Source organism: Solanum pennellii, chromosome 1 (genome assembly GCF_001406875.1).
Source record: "Solanum pennellii chromosome 1, SPENNV200".
Lineage (NCBI taxonomy): Eukaryota > Viridiplantae > Streptophyta > Magnoliopsida > Solanales > Solanaceae > Solanum > Solanum pennellii.
Genome location: NC_028637.1, coordinates 63,677,670 through 63,701,916, shown reverse-complemented (window position 1 = coordinate 63,701,916; position 24,247 = coordinate 63,677,670).

The window sequence follows — 24,247 nt, the reverse complement described above, 5'->3', positions numbered from 1 at the left end:
GCCAACACTTGGATTCTTCAAGGTTTATGTTGCCCTCTCTTACTTACCTTGATGTTAAATCAGATTATTCACTTGAATCCCTTAAGATAGGAGAGGTTCTACCAACTTGTGCTTTTGAAACAATGGGTTTGCTTCATATTTTAATGTTGAAGCTATAGACCAGAACTCCTGGAGCTTCCATGGCTTTCCTTTGGAGTAATTTTCTGGAGAATAAGTTATATGAAGGAGAGATGATAAGCTTGATGCTTTAGAGGCTCCATTTTGGATGTTTTCCCTTTAATAAATTGAGAAATAATATGGTCCTTTACTTTATGCAAGCAGTTGCATCACCTCCTTAATTTCTGTTGCAAGTTGTTATGTAGTTGCATCAGCTACTTGTTTATTTGTTCGAAACATTCGAGCCTTAATGTTTTTCATAATCTCGATGAACATATCATACTTCTCCATTTCCGTTGGAAATGTGTCCGTAACTTCCCTCACATAAGACAATGCATCAGCTAGACTGTAATACCTAATTAATCAAACAGATAGAAAAAAAAATATCCATCAGAATCATAGCCATAAGTAGCCACTAGAATAGATTGACAAAATACAGTATGCAATATTGAAATCAGTAAAGTGCGTGAAAGTATGAGAGATCAGAGCTCAAATTCTAGTAAACATAAGTGATAACGTCACATATGCCTACATCTCTGCAAGTAAAGCTACTACATATGTAGTTATTGGAAAAAGCAAGTGAAGTTCTTTAGATTGTCACAAACACTAAAGATTAATATTAAATTTGTAAGTAAATTTCATGTGGAATCTTTATATACCATCTTTACAATTGAGCATCTAAGTACATCATGATATGTTAAACATCTAAATACATGTTAGTCGCTCCATGTTGCAAAAATAGGACAAAACCAACAATAAGATTTAACATAAAAAAACATAAAAAATAATAAGAGTAATAAATGACATTCTCCATACTAAAAATCAGCTCACCTTTTGAGTGCTTGTTCCTTATAAGTTGTTTTATTTGGAGGTGTGTGTTCTTCATCGTTGCGAATTTTTTCATAACCATTATGCCTGATATAATTAAATCCAAGGATCAAGCTATGATGCTCTTTAAACAATTCATTAACATTTTTCTATGACAGCAACATAATCAATTTTTTTGCGAATAATATTAAAAAACTTAGTCCTATATATATCACAAAATTAGAAAAGAAAGTAATAACAATAGTTTTGTTGCAAACCTTTGAGTCTTTAAGTTATTCTTAATATTAATGAACATTTCATACTTCTCAATTTCGTTCGAAAATGTGTCCCTAACCTCCCTCACATAAGATAACACATCGATTACATCTATATGACTGTCATACCTAATTTATCAAAGAGATAGAAGAAAAAACAAATGTATCATAACAATGGACATAAGTATCCACTCAAATATATTGCTAAAAGATCATGTGTACAATCTAACAACTTCAAATGGCGTAAAAATAAGAGAGATAAGGCTCAAATTCTAGTAAGGACAAGTGATAACTTCAATAAGTAGAGTTACCACAAATGTAGTTATTTGGTAGAGAAAGTACAATATTTTAACCGTCAAAAACACGTAAGGCCCAATATTAGATTTTTCTGTAAATTTTATGTGTGGAAACACGATATACCATCTATTACAATTGAGTACCTAAGCACATGATAAAATATTAACATCTGAGAAGGATTTTTGGTTCACATTCGCAAGCATCATTAGGCAGAGAAGTTCACAACATAAGATAAGTTATCTCCTTATTCATACACATCAATCTCAATTACAACATGTTTGAGTTTTGAATGCTTACTCAGGCAAATGGGTGTAATTATAGTTGGGGTATCTAAATATAATTTAATGTAAGAGGGATTGATGTATTAGGTCAACTGTTAATGTTCTTTGATGCAAGTATTAGTTAAGTTACATTCTCATCCGTTAGACTAACTCTTAGTTTGGGAAAAGGCGATAAACATAGGATAATCATGTACATATAAATCACAAGACACATAAAAAATCAATAAAGAACATAGAGTTACAATTCTCTATTGAAAGAGCAAAATGACAGCTTAAGTAGTTGTGAATCACATAAATCTCTCAATCGCTTCATGCAATCAAAAAAGAAGAACAAAAATAACAAGCTTAATTAATTAATGAAATGGAAAAGAAATATTCTACATTCTGAATTCCCAGGAACTAAACAAACTAAATTTTCGAGATACCTCTTAGCTAGATCTTTTTGATGAATAAGATAACTCCTCAAACCACTAAATTTTCGTTCCTATATCCACCAAAGAAGAAACTAAACTTAATGCACCTATGAAGCTAGCGATCATCGTGAAACTTTTAGCAAAAAATGTTGGATATAATTTCTTTCAAAATAATCTATGTTCGCTCTAGGAACAATGTGAGAACCTCCAGTTAATCGAGTTGAGTGAAAATTTCTATCTTATAAAGCTTAGTACGAAAGCTATGAAAAAGCTCTCTATTAAGATATTATCTTATAAAGCTTGTCAAATTGGTTGATATTAATGTTCCAATACTTTGGTCTACAGTTGACCTATACATACCGTAGAAGGTTCTACAGCCCGTAGGTCAATATATGATCTTTACATTTTCATGAAATTGCAAGCAAATTGAAAATTGTTATGGTTTATCATTATCTTATATTTCAATATATACGGGAAGGCTTTGACTTCATATTATAGGTCAAATTCTTAACGTTCATTTAACTCATTTTATGTTTGTTATTATAGTGTGATAGATTTATTACTTTTTTATATTGTATGATGTTATTTTAATTTTCTTTGTTACTTTATTAATTATTTTGATGCAATACTGATAGTACGCATATACTTTCTTTATATAAATTAATCTTCAAAATTTCATAATCACTTTGTGAAAAAAATGGAATCAAAAGAAAAATGCAACATATTTTGACAAGAGATGTAAAGAAATAGACTTTTTAATTATATGCAAAAATGGACAAGACACGAAATTAATAACAGTAATATAAATGTATTTGCATGAAGATATATTACTGATCAATTTGTTTCATGTGTGTATATATGGGTGATATCACTAATTACATTTTGTTCACTTTTTTTAAAAAAACAAAATAATTGGTTTCTTATTTGGTTTACCTAAATTTGTTCCTCCTTTAGTTAGTTTAACTTTAGAGTACTGGGTAACTTTTTCCAAAAAAAATGTTTAAAGGGATTTAAGTTCCCTTTTTGTAATTAATTTAATTCACTATTATAACATATTTTATTGATGAATTATATCTATACCGAGTCACAACATTGACTTTTAACAAAATAATAATTTAGAGCCTTTAGACTTTTAAATAAGGATTTCAGATTGAACCTGATTTTGATAATTAAATTTCCTTAAATTAAATGTATACACAAAAAAATAATTTATGACTAGGTTGAGAAACACTTTTACAGATACACCATACTAATAAAATGTGACATTTATCTTGCAGTGTATAACAGATCAAAGATTGCGGGACATACAAATTTTTATTCAAGCTCATAAAAATATATATATAAAAAAAAGTAAACTAAATCAGATATAAGTAAAAGAAGTAACTGTTCTAGAACCATGTGACTCGAGGGGTGCCTAACCTACTCCTCTGTCAAACAAATTTCTTAAGCGGATTTCTAGTTCGCGTATAAATAAAACAAAGAGTCATTTACTTTTAATTAGAGATCGAATTTAAGTGACAAACACCAAAATCAATTACAAGTGGTGTCAGTATAATAAAATAACCCCTTTTCAAAATAGTGACTTAAATTGGAAAATATCTTTTTTCAAAACTTTTTTTGGGAAAATTATCGAGACAGATGGAATGAATAACAAGAATTCGAGCTTGTAAATATTCACTTGTCTATGACTTTATTTTTACTAGTTTATCAAGATGTGCATTGCACGTGATTACAAATTCAAAAAAACATGTTATAGTAGATGATGTTGTTGCAAGCTCTCATATTTGACTTCTCGATTGACTGTGTATATGAATCAAAAATAGTTATCTGATTGTACATAGTTAAATGAGAAAGGTTTCCTTTGTTTTACTTAGAAAACTAAAAATTAAAATTAAAAAAATTTATTTTATCGGTGAAATTAGATATATAATCACTTGTTTATCTTACACCCAATAAAGATAAAGTTCATATACTTGTAAGCAATTTTCAATTTATTCAACCAAACATGATTCGCCAAATAAAATGACAACAACATGTTATTACATATAGGGGCAATATAATAATATAAAAATTTATCTGTCAAAAATTGATATAAGGAAAGATGAAAAATAGAAATCAATAATGTATGAAATATGATTATTCGTAATATTATAACTAATAATGTAAAATTGTATGTGTAACATTTGCAATAATTCGTAATAATGACGAGAGTTATAATGTTATGACTAAAGAATTAATATGTAATGACTGAATTTCTACTAAAATTAATACTTGCATAAATAAATAAGTAGGACTTTTAATTAATTATATTTTTATAGTTATTAGATTTAATTGAGTGTAGAGACAAAATGAAAATCTTTATTCCATATAAACTCTCCTGTTTATTTTTTCACCATCGATGAGGGGCAAATGTCTTTTCATTAAAGCATAAGAGGACTTTTCAAGTTCCCAACTTTTCAAGTTCTCAACTTTTCAAGTTCCTCTCTTTCCCTTTATTTCCAATCAATTCTTGCTACACAACCAACAATCCCCCACATTGATGGGAAATGTTTATTACATAGGAATGCACAGACAAGTGTGTACTTTACAAGCCAGGATTAATTGCATCTAGATAAGTAGGTTTTCCCTTGGACTTTCTGTATTGAACATATGTCGGATATACTCGATCAATCAGTAGATGTGATATCTTTGAACCATCGAGCTTTGGTGTATACCTAAACAAACATATGTCACACAATTAATCCTTTACTGTTTATGGTTCTTACAGTTGTTTCCGTTTCAGCCATGAACACCTCCTGGTTTCATGAGTGTATAGAGAATAGGCTTTTCACATAAAACTCTCTTTGAAGTGGCTTTCACTTCACACTCACATAGGTGATTTCTAACTGTGTCATCTCTTAAATACACTATTTGGTCAAATCTACCAACTTAGCTAATCATTAAAAACACTAAGCTTTATTACCTCATTAACAAGCCTTAATATCTTAACCTTGTTCCTTAACATTCTCTTCATCATGAGAATGGATTGAGTTAATTGACAATGTCGAACTGTCAGCCACAAGTTTGCTTTTCTCCTTGAATCTAGCTCTTCGGATCTCCAGTCTGCTAGATAGATTTACCGTCATGCTGACTTGTCCTAAGCCATAAACCCATTCCCTTTCATTAGTGGATCTGACACATTATAACTTGACTTTACATAGTCAATTGTGATATTCCATTAGAGAGAAGATGTCTTATGGTGTTATGTCTCCGTCGTATATGACGAGACTTCCCGTTGTACATAACGCTCCCTGCCCTACCTATTGCTGCTTGACTATCGCAATGTAGCAAATAGGTCCAACAAGTTTGGGCCATAATGGAATATCCTCTAAGAAATTCCGGAGCAATTCATCTACTTCACCAGCCTTATCTAAAACAATGAATTCAGATTCCATTGTATAGCTAGCAATATATGTTTGCTAGGACAACCTCCAGGAGATTGCATCAATATATCCTGCAATAACAGCAGTATATTTATTATAATGCCAATGATAGTGTTGTGTATATTTCAGATATCCCAACACACGTTTCATTGCCATCCAGTGAGTTTGATTCGGATTACTAGTGAAACGACTCATTTTGATAATAGCACATGCTATATCTGGTCGCGTACAATTCATAATATACATTAAACTTCCCAATACTTTGGCATATTCGAATTGAGAGTCACTTTAACCTTCATTCTTTTGAAATGTAAAACTTAAATCAATTGGAGTTTTGAAAATATTGAAATTCAAGTACTTGACCTATCCAATACTCTTTCAATATAATGAGCTTGAGATAAAGCTAGTCCCTAAGGATTTTTGATAATCCTGATCCCGAAGATCAAATCAATAACTCCTAAGTCCTTCATATCGAACTTGCTGGACAACATGCGCTTAGTAGAATTTATATCGTCAAAGTATTTACTCATTATTAACATGTTATCAACATAAGTACAAAAAATGACTTCATGATTCGTAATGTTTTTAATGTAAACACATTTATCACATTCGTTAATCTTGAATCCATCTGCTAACATAGTTTGGTCAAATTTAGCATGTCATTGTTTGGGCGCTTGCTTGAGTCCATAAAGTGACTTCACAAGTCTTCACATTTTCTTTTCTTTACCAGGAACTATAAACCCTTCAAGTTGTTCCATGTAAATTTCTTCCTCCAACTCTGCATTTAAGAAGGTTGTCTTTACATCCATTTGGTGGATTTTAAGATCATGCACTGCTGCTGGTGCTATTAATATCCAACTTGATGTTATCCTTGTTACTGGAGAGTATGTGTCAAAGTAGTCAAGACCTTCCTTTTCTCTGTACCCTTTGACTACAAGTCTAGCCTTATATTTGTCAATAGTCCCATCAGGTTTTATTTTCCTTTTAAAGATCCACTTTGATTCTAAAGGTTCATTTCCCGAAGGAAGATCAGTCAATTCCTAAGTGTGATTACTTAAAATTGATTCGATCTCACTATTGACGGCTTCTTTCTAATAAATTGACTCAGACGAAGACATAGCTGCTTTAAATGTTTGAGGTTCATATTCAAGCAATAGTGCAACAAAATCTAGTCTAAAAGAAGCAGGTTTCCGTTGGCGAGTACTATGCCTAAGATCCTCACTAGTTAATGTATTATCCATTGAATATTCTCGTGGTCATTTAGGTCTTTAACTTTTGATATCATTCAGTTTTATACGGATAAATATTTTCAAAAAAACTCTGCGTTATCTGACTTAATTATCATATTAACATGAATCTCAGGATTATCAGATTTGTTAACAAAAAACCAACAGGTCTTATTGTTCATAGCATATCCAATAAATACACAGTCTACTCTTTTGGGTCCAATTTTAACCCTCTTCGGTAAAGGAACCTCTACCTTGTCTAAACACCCACACACTTTGAAATATTTCAAGTTGGGCTTCCTTCCTTTCCACAACTCATATGGAATTGATTGTGTTTTTCGATGGGGTACTCTATTGAGTATCTTATTAGCTGTAAGGATGGCTTTCCCCCAAAGGTTTCGTGGTGAACCAGAATTGATCATCAAGGCATTCATCATTTGATTGTCGTGTATAAGGTGCAGTAATTTGATGAATAATACCATATTCTAAACGTATCTCTGTAAAAGGATATTCATATTCTGCACCCCTATCACTCCGAATTATTTTTATCATTAGATTCAATTGGTTCTCCACTTCATTTTTGTATTGCTTAAATGCATCAATTGTTTCATCCTTACTATTAAGAAAATATACATAACAAAATCGAGTATAGTCATCAATAAAAGTTATAAAATATTTTTTTTCACCACGAGATGGTGTCGACTTCATATCACATATATCTGTGTGAATAAAGTCTAAAGTTTTGGAATTTCTTTAAGCAGACTTATAAGGATATTTAACAAATTTACTTTCCATACAAATTTCGTATTTCGATTTATCGCATTTAAAATCAGGTAATATATCTATAGTAACCAATTTTTGCAAGGTTTTGTAATTTACATATCCCAAACGGGCATGCCATAAATTATTTGACTCCAATAAGTAAACAGAAGCAGAATTCTTATTATTACTGTCAACAACCATTAATTCAGCTTGAAAAGATCCTCATTAAGGTAGCCCTTTCCTATAAACATTTCATTCTTACTTTTTACAACTTTATCACTAACTAGGACACACTTAAACTCTTTCTTAACGAGTAGTGAAGCAGAAACTAAATTTTTTTCTAATAGTAGGGACATGCAGAACACTGTTCAAAGTAAACACCTTTCCGGATGTCATTTTCAACATTACTTTTCCAGTTCCTGCAATCCTTGTTGTTGCTGTGTTTTCCATGAACAAATCTTCATTTTACTCAGGTGTTGCAAAGGATTCTTTCGCAGAGCAAATATGTCTAGTGGCACCTGAGTCGAGAAACCACTCCGTAGAATTTCCAACTAAGTTACACTCCGAGATCATTGCATGCAAGTCATCTGCATGTTCCATCTTTTTCACCATGTTTTCTTTACTTTTGCCTTTGCCTTTGTCTTTATCTTTTCTTGCAGCACGACAATCAGAAGACCTATGACTAGCCTTGCCACAATTGTAACAGTTGCCTTTGATTTTCTTCTTGCCCTGTTCTGACTTCTGCCTTTTGGACTTCTTTCTCTTTTTGTCTTTGGTAGGCGCTTCTTCAACAATATTAACTCTGATGATTGTTGAGCTCTTATGAGACTTTTTTTTAGTGTTTCTTCTGTCTTCCTCATTCTTGAGGTGAATTACAAGATCTTCAAGCTACATTTATTTATGCTTGTGCTTTAGATAATTATTGAAATCGTTCTACAAAGGAGACAACTTCTCGATCATTGCAACTACTTGAAAAGCTTCATTTATTACCATATCTTCAGCAATCAAATCATGGAGAATAAGTTGAAGTTTCTGCACTTGTGATTCAACAGTTTTACTATCTACCATTTTATAGTCTAAAAACTTTGCGACCACAAACTTTTTCTAGCATCAATCTTCTGTCTTAGATTTCTTCTCAAGTGCATTCCATAACTCTTTTTAAGTTTTTATTGCACTACAGACATTATATAAGTCATCCTCTAAAGCACTCAAAATGTAGCCTTCTTCAATAATCACAATTTTTTCTCTGTCTGGCATATCATCAGCAGGCACTGAAGTTTCTTTACTGGTAAATTTCTACAGACCAAGAGTTGTAAGCCAGAAAAATACACGTTGGTACCATCTTTTGAAATTCACACCAGTGTTACCCGGTTTCTCTACTTGTGGTACAACAGTTCGGTTGGTGCAGAAACAACCACTGTAACACCGTTGTTTGCTATTTATGATAAACAAAAATCTATACAGTCTTAGTAAGCAATAACTTATAATTGCAAACTTCAAGGAGTATAAAATCACGAATATTTTTGTCTCCGCCAGAAACACATATTAATATATAATAAAATAATTTCCTTAAGATTGTTGCCAGTCTGTGTTTGAAAATAAAAATTATTGATTCTGATAAAACTTTGCAGAAACACGGAGAAACCAAAGTTTACAGAATTAATACAAGAGATGAACATAAATTAATTAAGAAAAAAATTAAAATTTGTAACGTACCAGAATCTAAAAAAATTGAACAGAAAAAGATCAAGTCCACTGAACTCACAGCGTCCCCTTAAGGAAATCATTCCCCTTAGTATCCGAGGTTTGATTTGGAATATGACCTTCCAGGTTAAAATGATCTCAATCACCAGAGTATAGATACTAAAACCTCTGGTGTCAGCAAACACAGTCAACCGCAGTAAAATACACGAAGTAATTTATTATGCAGAAGAAGAAGAAGAGGTCAAAAAAATTCATAGCGAAAATTCTGAAGAGTGAATGGTACTAAAAAGTTGAAACGTTTCGGTTAATTTCAACTAAATAACTGAAAATATTTCTGCTATCAACTAATTAATTTAAAACATTTTTCCATTTAATTATTTGTTAAATAATTAAAACAAACTTTGTCCAAAAAATAATCTCTCGATTGATCATTTGCAAAAACCGAAGCCAAAGCCGAGACGAGCGAGCGATGACGATGGCGCGAGGGGGTACCTCTTTCCAACCATTTTAAAAATTAATAGGAGTGTTTCCATATTTAAACTCTCCTATTTTTCTTTCCACCGACAAATGTCTTTTCTTAAAGCATAAGAGGACTTTTCAAGTTCTCAATTTTTCAAATTCCTCTCTTTCCTTCTATTTCCCATCAATTCTTGCTACATACCCAACAAATTAATCACACGAAATTTCTGTAAATGTAATGAGAAGAAGAGTAAAGGATTAAAAAGAGTTGTGTTTAAAAAATGAGAGGAAATCCTTCTATTTATAATCAACAAAGGGTAGTATGAACAAATGTTTTTTTGTGTCTTATTTGTAAAGTCATGACCTTTTCGAGAAGTCAGAACTCATTGGAAAAGTCACAACTCGTTGAAAAAGTCACAACTCTCTGAGAAGTAACAAGTCATCAAAAAATCACAACCTTATGAAAAAAATCACAACTTATCGCAAAAGTCACAACTCCTTGAAAATGTTACAACCTAGGTTAGGGAGCATTTATAGTAATTTAACATTCAAGTTAGGAGTTCATACTTTTGAGGTAATATAGATTTTTTTATATCTATTCATTGACCCAATATGTTACTTACTCGCTTATTTACTTCTTTGATACTATATGAAATTTCATATAAGTTGTCTTCACTCGTGCACCAATCTGAGTCTTCTGAGATACTTCATTTGAATATGTGATTGTGCTTTAGATTCATGATATACAAGAGATGTGGTGTCATAATACGAACCTATGCATTTGATATGATCGTCACTTGAGAATGCTCTTTAGCCCTTAAGCGAACCCTCATAATGGCTGACTAGAAGCAGAAGACTATGTTAAACAAACATAAGCATCAAACTAGAGGAAAAGTTTAAAAATAGTTTGCTAAATATCAAAACTTCACTCAATATACAGAGTATGAAACATTAGTTTTCAATAAAACATTTGAAACTGAAATACTCTCCAAAATTTATCTATCTATGAAGCCTATATTTTATAAAGATGAGTGTAGGGACAAGATTCATGACTCCTCAAAAGAACTTAGTACTAACAACTCATAAGAATGGATTACTCCAAAAGTAAGAGGTCTCACTAAAAACCGACGAAAAGATGAAGAGATCCAAACAGACTCCTGCTGAGGTTCCTAAGAACCTTTATCCACATCCTTAAAAGACGTAGTCTGAATAATATCATTACATTGAATGTACGAGTATGCAATATAGTTGAATAACAAAATAACTGAAAGAAAAAACTAGAATAGATAACAATGAAGTCAACATGAATGTAATAGAATAAAGAAGGTAAAACACTTAACGATTTACAAAATAATTTTTCATCTCTAAACTCAACATAATCAGTTATATATAAACATACACTTTAACTATATTTGGAGATTTTCTAACCTACAACTATCACTATGAGTCACGTGCTGATATAACGTCTCACTTACGCTGCCGAAGCTGTCCTATACCATGTCGAGATATAGGACACCTCAACTAAGTGGATCCACTAAGTCATCTTAAAAATAAATAAAGAATAATCTTAAAAGTATGATACTTTACCCATGTTGACATACATGGTGCATGAGAACTTTGAGTTTTCTGAACTCATCCTCATATTTGTGTTCAATACTACTCCCAATATTATCTATTCATGCTCATATGTTAAAAATATGAGTCTTCCTCTTTTTTGATATAACTGCACAAACTACCATCTTAAAAGAGGTAATTGTTTTTGAAATAACTTTTAAACTCATAACTTGTTTAGAAATCTTAGTTTCTCTTTTAGCAATGTAAAAGTTGATACCTTTGTGAATACATAGTTCCCTTATACTCTTAGTGAATTTATACTTGGAAACTCTTTTTCAAAATATATAAGAATCATATTTTAATATAATCATTGATGATCGGAAAGTAATACTGCATAAACATTGATTGTATATTTCTCATACATTTGTGACATAGTCGACTGTCACACTAATCATGTTTTAGAAACTTTTTTCTGAAAACTCAATTTTACTTTCTCAAAAATCAATTTAAAAACTCAAGTGTTGGCTATAATGATCTTTTCAAAATTTATAACTCAACTCTTAGAGTTCATGTGGAATTATGGACATGATTGACTCAAGGATCTTAATAGAAATATGGGAACTCGGTACTCAGAACTCAACAATTTTACTCATCTTAAAAATACACAAATCATAGGATTCATGCTTAAATATGGACACGAGCGAATAAACTGAATAATATTAATATATAATTTATAGCGATTGAATAATTGGGAATAGAATTTAAAAAAGAAACATGAACTCGAGAACTCAAAATCAACTCATCGCAAGAACACTCAAATCTAGTGGTAGGATCCATGATTTTCTCTTTTACTGATTTGAAAGAAGATGTAGGGATTGAAGATGATCTATTCAAACACAATGATAGCCTACTATACCTTAAAGAACAAGGTTCTTGAATAAGAACTTAATTAGAAGCCTTAAAACCCTAGTTTGAAGGTAAAGAAAACCTTCCTTAAGATTCTTGAATTAGTTTCTTGAAATCTTTACGGCAAAAAATTATGATTTTCATTAGTATTTATAATTGTATGAAGGGTTTGAGTTGGAAAGATTGGAATTCTTCGAGAAAGACTTACCTTGAAAGAAAATCTTGAATGAAGTCTTGTACTTTGATTTTTGAGAGAGAAGAGAATGATTGATAAACAAATTAAAATCAGATTGTTTTGGGTCGTTAATTAGTAACGAAATTCATTTTAAGTTTTTTGGGGTAAAAAGACAAAAACCACACTTTTCATTGTTTTCCCGTCCGCTAATTCATAACAACAATGTATAAGGTAACTAAAATGGTCATAGTTTTTTAATTAAACCTTGAATTGTTGTGAAATTTCTTGTGTAGGAAAGAAGCCTAAAATACCTCTAATTTGATAGGTAATGGACCACGTAACTTCTATATCCTGAGATATATGATCGTTTGAAGTTGAATGTCATGACCCGCACCTACACCCTACAAGTTAGGGCATTCTTAGTTCGTGGCATGACATACTTGACCTCTCGGAGGTCTTGTACAAGCCCTTTTGTATCATTCATCGCATTGTGAAAAGTAGTGCGGAACTAAAAATTTTCACAACATGCGAATAGTCTTTCAAAATCTCTCTCATATAAAAATTATAGGAAATTCTAAGTCTCATATCATCAAATCTTAGACTCAAAATATACTTGGGACACGGCCCATAAAATCGCACTACAGTACTACTAAGTCTATTACAATTCTTTAATAAAATAAATCTAAGATAGTGATGCCTCGAGACAAATGATGACATAATTCAACCTTGCTTGAAAGATCCTATAATCCAAGCTTCGCTCCCAAAAACACCTTCACCTATGAATCAGTTTATAGATTGATAAAAGTATGGAATAAGTACAAACACATGCACTAAGTATGACATAATGCATAAAATCGTGATAACGAACATTTAATGGAAATATTCTCTTTTTTATTAAAACCTCATAGTATAAGCATAAGAACAACATTTAACACCTTAGAAACACATAAGATATCACATAAGCATTTTATCACTTTTGAGGAACATTATAGTAAACTATATCACTATTAGAGTGAACTACTTCAACTTCACAGTGAACTACTTCAATGTTACACTGAACCCTTTTTATCATGCAATCTCTCACTAAAAGTTATCCTAAGACTCACATAAGTAAGACAAAGAGAGAAATACCATACACCCTCTCTAAGCACACCTAAATGATCATTTGAACTACATATAATGATATAAAATCACTTATAATACACCAAAGCACATAATATGAGATTCTCCTATCAAAGGTGATTCTAAGGCTCACTTGAGTGAGTTGTGAAGCGACCGCCCATACAATCCCTTCACACACACCTAAAAGATCCATTAGACTACCTAATATAAGATCATTCTCATTCACTTATAAACCTTCTATCTAGAGTCATTATTAAGACTTCCCTAGGTTAGACATAAACAGAGAATCCTTTATCCCTTCTTCAAACTTTAACTAGGCAATCCTTCAAGTTACTCTAGACTAGGTACTTATTCGTTTACATGCTTTTTAACTTAACTCATTATCTTCATTAGTTCATTCAAGAGACTTTCATCACGTAAGGACATTCAAGTAGTGGTCTTGGAGAAGAATTAGGGACTCACTCAGCAACATATTCATAGCCTATTGTGCAATGTCTAGATAATGTCGCATACTACCTCCTAAATTTCATTGAAGTTCCCCGAGACTACTGGCTATCCAATATGATGAGAATAGGCAATAAAAAACTTAGAGCATGGAAGCAAGCCATGGAATCTGGAATTGTAACCTACTCCGAGGAAGGGTGTTCTACTTGCCAACGGTAGAACTTTCCCATGTAGGCACATGGTTAAGGAAAATGATGGGTTTCATTATACTGTAGCCTCATCCTCAACTAGAGCTACTTCCCAAACCATACTCAATAATTTCTAGCTTTTGTTCGCATAGATTAATTAACATAAAGGATCACATGAACAGGTTGCAGATCTAGTTCATAACCCAATCACATTCACCTTGCCAAAAAGGTCCCCTAGGGTTTCCTTTCAATGGTACATAGGATAGCTTAATGATTTTCCTAAGGATTATTTCATGTTGTTCAAGCCAACCAACCTTAAGTCCACCATTCACACAAGAAGGATACAGTGACGACTTTCGACTTCAAGGATATCATAACCTCTCAACTGGGTAGAGGCCTCCACATAATTTAACCTTCTTAGAAATGTTAAAGGTCACATGTCATTCATACATACAAGACTAATAGGATTTAGCATCCTAAATAAATACATTATATTCTCATTATATATGTATCAAGTAAGGGACACAAGTCTACCAAACAAGACACATCAATACTTCACATATAACATATCAGTTTAGAACCATATAGGCATAAGGTCACCTTATACACTATCATCATCAATATAACCATCATAAGACTCCTATATCAAGTAGGAAGAATCATGCATCAACTTTAAGACCTCACACATAAGTACATAGTCATAATCTAACATGATCACCTACCAACATCAATAGAACAACACATACATTCAGCTTATCCCATGTAGATGAATATGGTCATACTTCACATAAATCTACTACACAACCATCATAATATAGAAAGTAGTTTCCGACAAGTCCATGATCATCATAATACATAAACTAACGCTGACGAGACTACATCATTCACAATTATAACACATAACACCACAACCATAAGTGGACCATACCATTCACAAAATAATTCAAGACATAATTTATATAATATAAATAGAATTAGTTTAGCGTACCACCAATTCTTTCTCACCACTTCAATCCATAGATATATCATCCAATACAAAACCAAAAGGCCCTTACCCATGACCATGATCATCAATTCAATACAAATTCATAATGCTCGATGAATCTAAATCAATTCAATATATTTTTATCAATCTTATACAGTCTATACATCAATACACTACAATTCTTACACAATTCAATAGCCCAAAGAAAATTACACTAGAATTTATAAGCATTGAGAAATGATCACTTAATCCAAATTATAGCCAAATTGAAGAGTTCAGGTTTTGCATGGGTTCATGAAGATTTTAGGTTAAAACCATGAAACTAACATCAATTTAATCAATATTCAATTATTCAAAAAATTTTATGCAAGAACCCATGGATAGATCACAAAATTGGACAAGTTCATATTTAGAAGACTTTAGAAATCACTTTGAAGTTTGGCTCCATGATGATAGAAGATTCAAGAATGAAAATCATACCTCAATGAAGCTAAACCACGAAAGAAGAATCACGAATCAAACTTCAATCCAAGCTCTTCCTTGAGCTTTGACTTCAATGTTAGTTTTAGAGAGCTTCTTAGAGAATTTGGGTTTTGATTTTAGAATAATGAATTCATCTAGGTGATTAGGACTTACAAACCCACTTAAAATACATATAATACCCTAGGAAACCACCCAAACAATTATTTGGACGTGGGGTGAATACCGATTCACCCATTCACTTAACAGTGAAGCTGCGAAATTGCAGACTCACTTACGCGTGCCTCACCTACGAACCGTCACCCAACCAACGGACCGCCTTGTTGGCCCGTGGTTTGGGTTAGAGACTGGTCCTTGGAAGCTCAGGCTCCCATGCCTAATTCTTGACCAACTCCCTATACCTATGGGGCATCGACCAGCCTACTGGCAGTCGATTGCCATCTATAGGTGGGACTGCTTTTGATAGTTTCGGCCACCAAGATGGGTCCTTTCTCAAGGACTCTTGGTTGGTCCTTGGGGATGTTTGCCCGGATGTTTCCAACCTGAATATAATTGTATACGAGTTTAGGACCTCTCACATCAATTTCATCCAAAAAAAACATATAAAACTTGACAAAACATGTTAAGATGCACAAAGTCGTTACAAGGCAAACCTTTCGAACGCCATGGACGTTCTTAGACGTATGACCTCTAAACTTCATGAAACTTGACACACTGCCTATAAACACTATTATTGCTCATATAAGAACCTCATAAGATCATGACACACACATATAAGCACTTAAAAACACATGAGGCCTATAGGTGACTAGTCGTCGAACGTCTTGGTCGTTCCTTGACGTTTCACTTCCAATTAACCAAAATCATTAGACACTGCCTCATTATCATAGTATAAAATATTTTAGGACCTTGGAATCTCATGACAAACATTTACGCTCTAGTTTCACCTAAGTCATTTTAGAGGTGTCTTTTTCTCCCCCACTTAGACAACATTTGTCCTCGAATGACACTTTCCACTCTCTAAACACTTCCATGAGTAGAGATTCAACTAACATCAGCTAACCATACCACATAACGCAGCATACAATACACATTCTAGGAAAAACTTCAATTTCACATAATCAAGAGACTCACAACACAACAAGAAGATAGAAACTCATCCTACAACTCATCATGCCATAAGGTTCACATTCTTCATTTCAAATATCATGAACGCCCTTTACATTAATTATCATTCTCATATACATAAATGTTTTACACATTACAACAATTTTCAACCAAAGAACAAATTATGCAATTTTGCAAAATTCTTACGGTGAGCTAAATTCCCTGGCAGTGAACATGCTTTAAAATTCCAAAAATGTCACATCTAGGCAATTGATGATGGAAACATGATAATATGCAAGATAAAACCATATAAACTCATTTTTACAACATAATCATAACTTCAAGAAACACATAATGCAAGGAATCAATGAAATTCAATTCCAACAATGACTTCTAAACACAATGCAACCATGCAACATGTTACTATGACCATCTAACTCCTCTACTAACTATACTCCCTCACTTAGAAGGAACTCAAAACACTAAAGAGAGAATTACAAAGACTTACCATCATTATCATATTCATCCGACTTGATCCTCTAGTCCGGAGTGCATAGAAATGATTCTTCTTTGTATCATCATCTCCCGGAACACTTGGAGGAACTTGCTTACCCTCTTTTACTCTAGAAGCAATAGCAGGACAATTCCTCACTTCGTGTCAATCTTTACCACATCCAAAGCAACTCCCTGTTCCAATTAAGCATTGCCCATAGTGCCTCTTCCAACAATTAGAACATATAGTCTTGGCACCTTGAGAACCACTACCTTCTCAAGTTTCACCATAGCACCCCTAGGTTCTTCATTACTTGAAACCTTTTTCCTGAACCTACATTGGTTGTGATCACTTGAACCACTCCTTTTCAGGTTACTAGCAATCCTACAATGTTTAGACTCCTCAATGGATTGATCATAAACCATGATTATTGACAAATTCATATCATCATAGAGCATGGTCGTACGTCATTCTTCTTTCAATCGATCGGCGACCCCGGTCACAAACCTACTCATCTCATCCCTAGGGTTAGACACTAAGGATGGGGCATATCTAGACAATATAGTAAACTTCAATGAGTACTCCTCAACACTCATATTGCCTTGTTTGAGATTGATAAACTCATCTACCTTCACCTCCGTCCTCTCACTGGGAAAGTACTTTCCTAAGAAAGCCTTCTTAATTTCCTCCCACTAAATAGGAACTGACTCAACTGACCTATTATCTTTCCATTGGGTGTACCACACTTGATCAACCTCCCTCAATTTGTACGAAGCTAACTCCACCTTATTTCTAGAATTCACCCCTATGGAACTCAACACCTTGTACACACCAATTAGGAACTCTTGAGGATCTTCTCCCACCTTAGAGCCAAGAAAGATGGTAATATTCATCCTCACAAAATCTCTCAATCTAAATGTCATAGTGATCTCCACAATATTCACTATAGGCTCAAAACCCCTATTCACATGGGTAGTCAAGGATCGGGCTAAAGTAAGTAAAGCCTCTCTAATCTCCCCATTAGTCATTTCCGAGGGAAACATCGGAACATCATTACCTTCTGCCATAATAGGGACTTGAAAATCTCTTGAACCTTGAGCGCCCGGAGCACCTTGAAGAACTTGCTCCACTTATTCAACTTGAGGAGGAATCTCCTCATTCACATCATTCTCCTCAACTCTCCTATCCGATGTCCTCCTCGTATTCGTCTCCTATAGCACAAGGAAAACCATAAGAAAAGACCACTCATAAATTCTAAATCTCTACGGCATGACATAGGAGAAGAAAAGAAGGGGAACTCTATCATCCTATAGCCTCTCACTCATAGATGTGTCGCGACTCACACCGATGATCGAGACCCTACTAAACTTACTTGATGAGACTTTTGGATTCTTAAGACCACTTTCATAACCTATGCTCTGATACCACGCTTTCACGACCCATACCTACACCCTATATGTTAGAGAAATTCATAGGTCATGGCACGGCGCACTTGACCTCTCGGAGGTCTTGTACAATCCCTTTCGTATCATTCATCACATATACATAAATGAAAAGTAGTGAGGAATTAAAACTTTTCACAACATGTAAATAGTCTTTCAAAAACTCTTTCATATAAAAACCATAGGAAATACTAAATCTCATATCATCATCTTAGACTCAAAATATACTTGGCACACGGACCATACAATCGCAATATAGTACTATTAAGTCTATTACAATGCTTTAATAAATAACTCTAAGATAGTAATGCCTCGAGTCAAATGAGGACTTACTTCAAACTTGTTTGAAAGATCCTATAATCCAAGCTTCGCTCCCAAAAGCACCTTCACCTATGAATCACTTTAGAGATAGATAAAAGTATGGAATTAGTACAAACACATGTACTAAGTATGACATAATGCATAAAATCATGATAACGGACATTTAATAAAAATATGCTCGTTATGATTAGAACCTCATATAAACACAAGAACAACATTTAACACCTTAGAAACACATAATATATCAAAGAAGCATTTTATCTCTTTTTAAGGAACAATATAGTGACCATATTACTGTTACAGTTAACTACTTCAACTTCACAATGAACTACTTCAATGTTACAATGAACCCTTTTATCATGCAACCCTTTTACTAAAGTTATCCTAAGACTCACTTAAGTAAGACAAGGAGATACCACCAATAGAGGATCTCTAAGAACACTAAAATGGTCCTTGAGACTAACTATAATGAGATAAATACACTTACAGTACACCAAAACACATAACATCAGATTCTCCTACCAAAGGTGATTCTAAGGCTCACTTGAGTGAGTTGTGAAGAAACCGCCCATACAATCCCTTCACACATTTCTAAGAGATCCATTATACTACCTAAGATAAGATAATTCTCATTCATTAATCAAACTTCCTATCTAGGGTCATTTTCAAGACTTCCCTAGGTAAGACATGAAGAGACCATCCTTTATGCCCCCTTCACACATTAACTATGCAATCCTTAAAGTTACTCTAGACTAAGTACTTATTCATTTACATGCTTAAGTCATTATCTTCATTAGTTCATTCAAGACACGTTCATCACATAAGGACATTCAAGTAATGGTTTTGGAGAAGACCTAGGGACTAACTCACTAACATCTTCATAGCCTATTGTACAATGTCTAGATAGCGTCTCATACCACCACCTAAACTTCATAGAACTTCTCAAACACTGGTGGGTATATCCCATATGATAAGAATAGGCAATTCCCGACATATACCATTGTATCAAGGCGTGGAATACGGAGTTGTAACCTACTCCGAGGAAGGGTATTTTTCTTGCCAATGATAGAACTTGGACACATCACATGTAGGCACATGGCTAAGGAATATGATGGGTTTGTTTTTAATCTAGCCTCAATCTTAACTAGATATACTTCCCAAACCATACTCACTTGGTGCTATCGTTTGTTCTCATAGAGTATTCACATAAAGGATTACATGAAGAGGTTCCATATCTAGTTCATAACCCAATTACATTCACCTTACCAAAGAGGTCCCTTAGGGTTGCGTTTCAATAGTTAGGAGGATAGATGAGTGATATTCCTAAGGATGATTTCATGTTGTTCAAGCCAACCAACCTCAAGTACACCATTCACACAAGAAGGATGCCATTACGGCTGTCGACTTCAGGGATATCACAACCTCACAACTAGGTTAAGGGATCCACATAATTTGACCTTCTTAGCAATGTTCAAGGTCATGTGTCATTCATACATACAAGACTAAGCGGATTTAGCATCCTAATTCAAGACATCATATTCTCATTATACATGTATCAAGTAAGGGACAAAATTCCACCAAACAAGACACACCAATGCTTCACATATAACATATCATTTTAGAAGCACATAGGCATAACCATCATCATCTATAGGTCATCCTATACACTACTATAAAATCATCAATATAACTATCATAAGACTCATATAATCAAGTAGGAAGAATCATACATCAAGTCTAAGACCACACACATAAGTACATAGTCATAGTCTAACATGATAACCTAACAACATCAATAGAAGAAACATACATTCACCTTAATCACATGTAGATGAATATGATCATGCTTCATATAAATCAACTACAAAACCATCATAATATATAATGTAATTTCCGACAAAGTCATGATCATCATATAACATAAAGTAACGCCGACGAGGCCACATCATTCACAATTATAACACATGACACTGCCACCATTAGTGGACCATACAAATAACAACATAATTCAATGCCTAATTTACATAATATAAATATTATTAGGGAAGCGTACCACCAATCCATTCTCACCATTTCAATCCATAGCTAAATCATTCAATACAATACCAAAGGGCCCTTACCCATGGCCATGATCATCAATTCAATATAAAAATCATAATACTCCATGAATATAAATCAATTCAATATAGATTTATCAATCTATTACATCCTATACATCAATACACTACAATTATTACATCATTCAACAACACAAAGAAAACTACACTAGAATTTATAAGCATTGAGACATGGTCACTTGATCCAAACTATAGCCAAGTTGAAGAGTTTAAGTTTTCAATGGGTTCATGAAGATTTTAGGTTAAAACCATCAAACTAACATAAATTCAATCAATATTCAATGATTCAAAACGTTTTATGCAAGAACCCATGGATTCATCACAAAATTGGACAAGTTTATTTTTAAAAGACTTTAGAAATTACTTTGAAGTTTGTCTCCTTGATGATAGAAGATTCAGGGATGAAAACCATACCTCAATGAATCTAAACTATGAAATTGATGAAAAATCACCAATCAAACTTCAATCCAAGCTCTTCCTTGAGTTTTGACTTCAACGAAGTTCTAGAGAGCTTCTTAGAGAATTTGGGTTTTGATTTTAGAATAATGAATTCATCTAGGTAGTTAAAACTTATAAACCCACTTAAAATACCTATAATACCCTTAGTAAACCTCCCAAAACAATTATTTGGACGTGGGATGAATTTACCAATTCACCCCTTCACTTAACAGTGAACCTGCAAAATTGCAGACTCACCTACGGAGCATCACCCAACCAACGGACCGTCCTGTTGGTGTATGTTTTGGGTGAGAGACAGGTCCATAGAAACTCAGGATCCCACGCCTAAGTCTTGAACAATGTACTCCACATAGGGGGCATCGACCAGCCTACTGGCCGTCGATTGCCATCCATAGGTGGGACTGCTTTTGGCAGTTTTTGCCACCAAGATGGGTCCTTCCTCAAGGACCCTGGGTTGATCCTTGGGGATGTTTTCCCGGACGTTTTCAACCCGAATATGACATTCTACGAGTTTAGGACCTCTCACATAAATTTCATCCAAAACAAACACATAAAATTTGACGGAACATGCTAAGACACACAAGGTCGTTTCAAGGCAAACCTTTCTAACGTCATGGACGTTTGACCTCCAAACTTCATATAACTTGACACACTGCCTATAAACACTAAAATTACTCATATAAGGACGTCATAAACTCATTACACACACGTATAAACACATGAGGCCTATAGGTGACTAGTCGTCGAACGTCTTGGTCGTCCCTTGACGTTCCACTTCTAATTCACCAAAATCTTTAGAAACTGCCTCATTACCACAATATAAACCATTTTAGGACCTTAGAATCTCATTAAAAACATGTTAGACTCTAGTTTCACCTAAGTCATTTTAGAGGTGTCACATTGACTGATGTTTCCTATCGTGTGATATCGTGATCAATGACACTAGCCTAAAGTCTGAGTGTCTACGAATAGAAGCGAGTCCCAAGGGAGTGGTAGTGAAACTAGTAGTTAAAATAGAATTTCGTTCTAGTTAGTAATTGTTTAAGAAATTATCAAATAAAATCAAATTAGATTCAATTTGTGACACTAATGTGTCAAATATCAAAAGGGTTTTTCTCACAAGTAGTCAATACAATTAAAATAAAAGGAGAATCGAGTAAGGGGGAAAGTAATTGGGGTGTGACCGCAATATAGGTTGACATAAATCAATGGGTACATACTTTTTATAGGGAAATTTCCATAATAATGGTAATTGGGTTATGCTTTAGGTGAAAGTAAATTCCCACTCTAACAACTTTCCCCGTATAAAATGAGTTCCTCTCATACACAAACTCTTCTAATCAAGACCTGCCTACGCCTTATCCACACTCGATCTTTAGATGAAGAGTGCTTGGATATGTGACTATGGCTCACCCTCTCGGGCTGTACCTAATGCGGACCCACTCTATAGGACATCAATCTAGTGGTCTTGGTTTTACGACCTCTTTCTCGACCAAGCCGAAAAAACATGGGTGTTTTTTTATTTGCAACTACAAACCTATTAAATTAACTCACAACCAGTAGTTGAAATTACCATTAAAATATATCTAATCCTATCATCAAGCAAGACCCAACAATAATATCAATACATATTTGCTAAATCACACCCCAAGAATGGCGTTTTTAGCCACACATCAATTAATAACAAAATACACCTAAAATTATAAACAAATAAGATGGGTATAAGAAATTAAACCTTAATATGAGCAACGGAAGAGTAATGGAGAATACAAACTTTCGATTTGATGAAGAGAAATTTCTTTCTTCAGGTCTCCCAAAAAAGTCTCTAAACTTTAGAGAAAAATACAAACTACTAAATTTCTAAAAGTGAAAATTGATAATAATGTTTGTACTTCTTAAAATAATAACTAAGGCTAGTATTTATAGACTTTAGATTTAGCGTTGGCGAATCCGTTCATCGAATTTAGTCATGATTCACCGAGTGATTCGACAATTCACCCTTTTTCTAGTTCATTATCATTTGTTCTTTGCCTTCAACGTCTATGCCTTCTGGATCATTGGGCAAAATCATTCTACTTCGCGAAACTACACGGCAAAGCGCCAACTATTTCTTTTCATTATCGTTTTGATCCACTTCCTTCAAGACTTCGCTTGCTTGAACAAAGGGTTAAATACATCCTTTCCGCTGATCGCCAAGTAACCTGGCAATGCTCAGGCTTCAGCTTCAGCTCTTTTCATCCTTTCTGTTCCCATTGTGCGCTTAAGTGTCTATGCTTACGCTAAAACTTCAAATACCAGAAACATTAAAGTTTTTATCAGATATTGAGATTAAATGAGTACTCGAGGACACTATTTACATTAAAATAAAGCCCTAAATGATTCCAATTTGAGGACCCATTAACATTCCCAACTTAAACTTTTGTTGGTCCTCAAGTAAAACTCAAGTTAAGCAATTCATATAGGATGCCTCAAATAGTGCTACATAAGACTCAATCATGAACATACACAACAAGACTCAAATTAATCATGCATAGCTCAATTGTATACTCAAAGTTTCAAGCTGTGACAAACCATTACCAAATATTCTCGTACTCACAATACTTTCTAATTATGCAAGTTCAAGTTCACCAAAAGTATCTAACTGCCTACGCA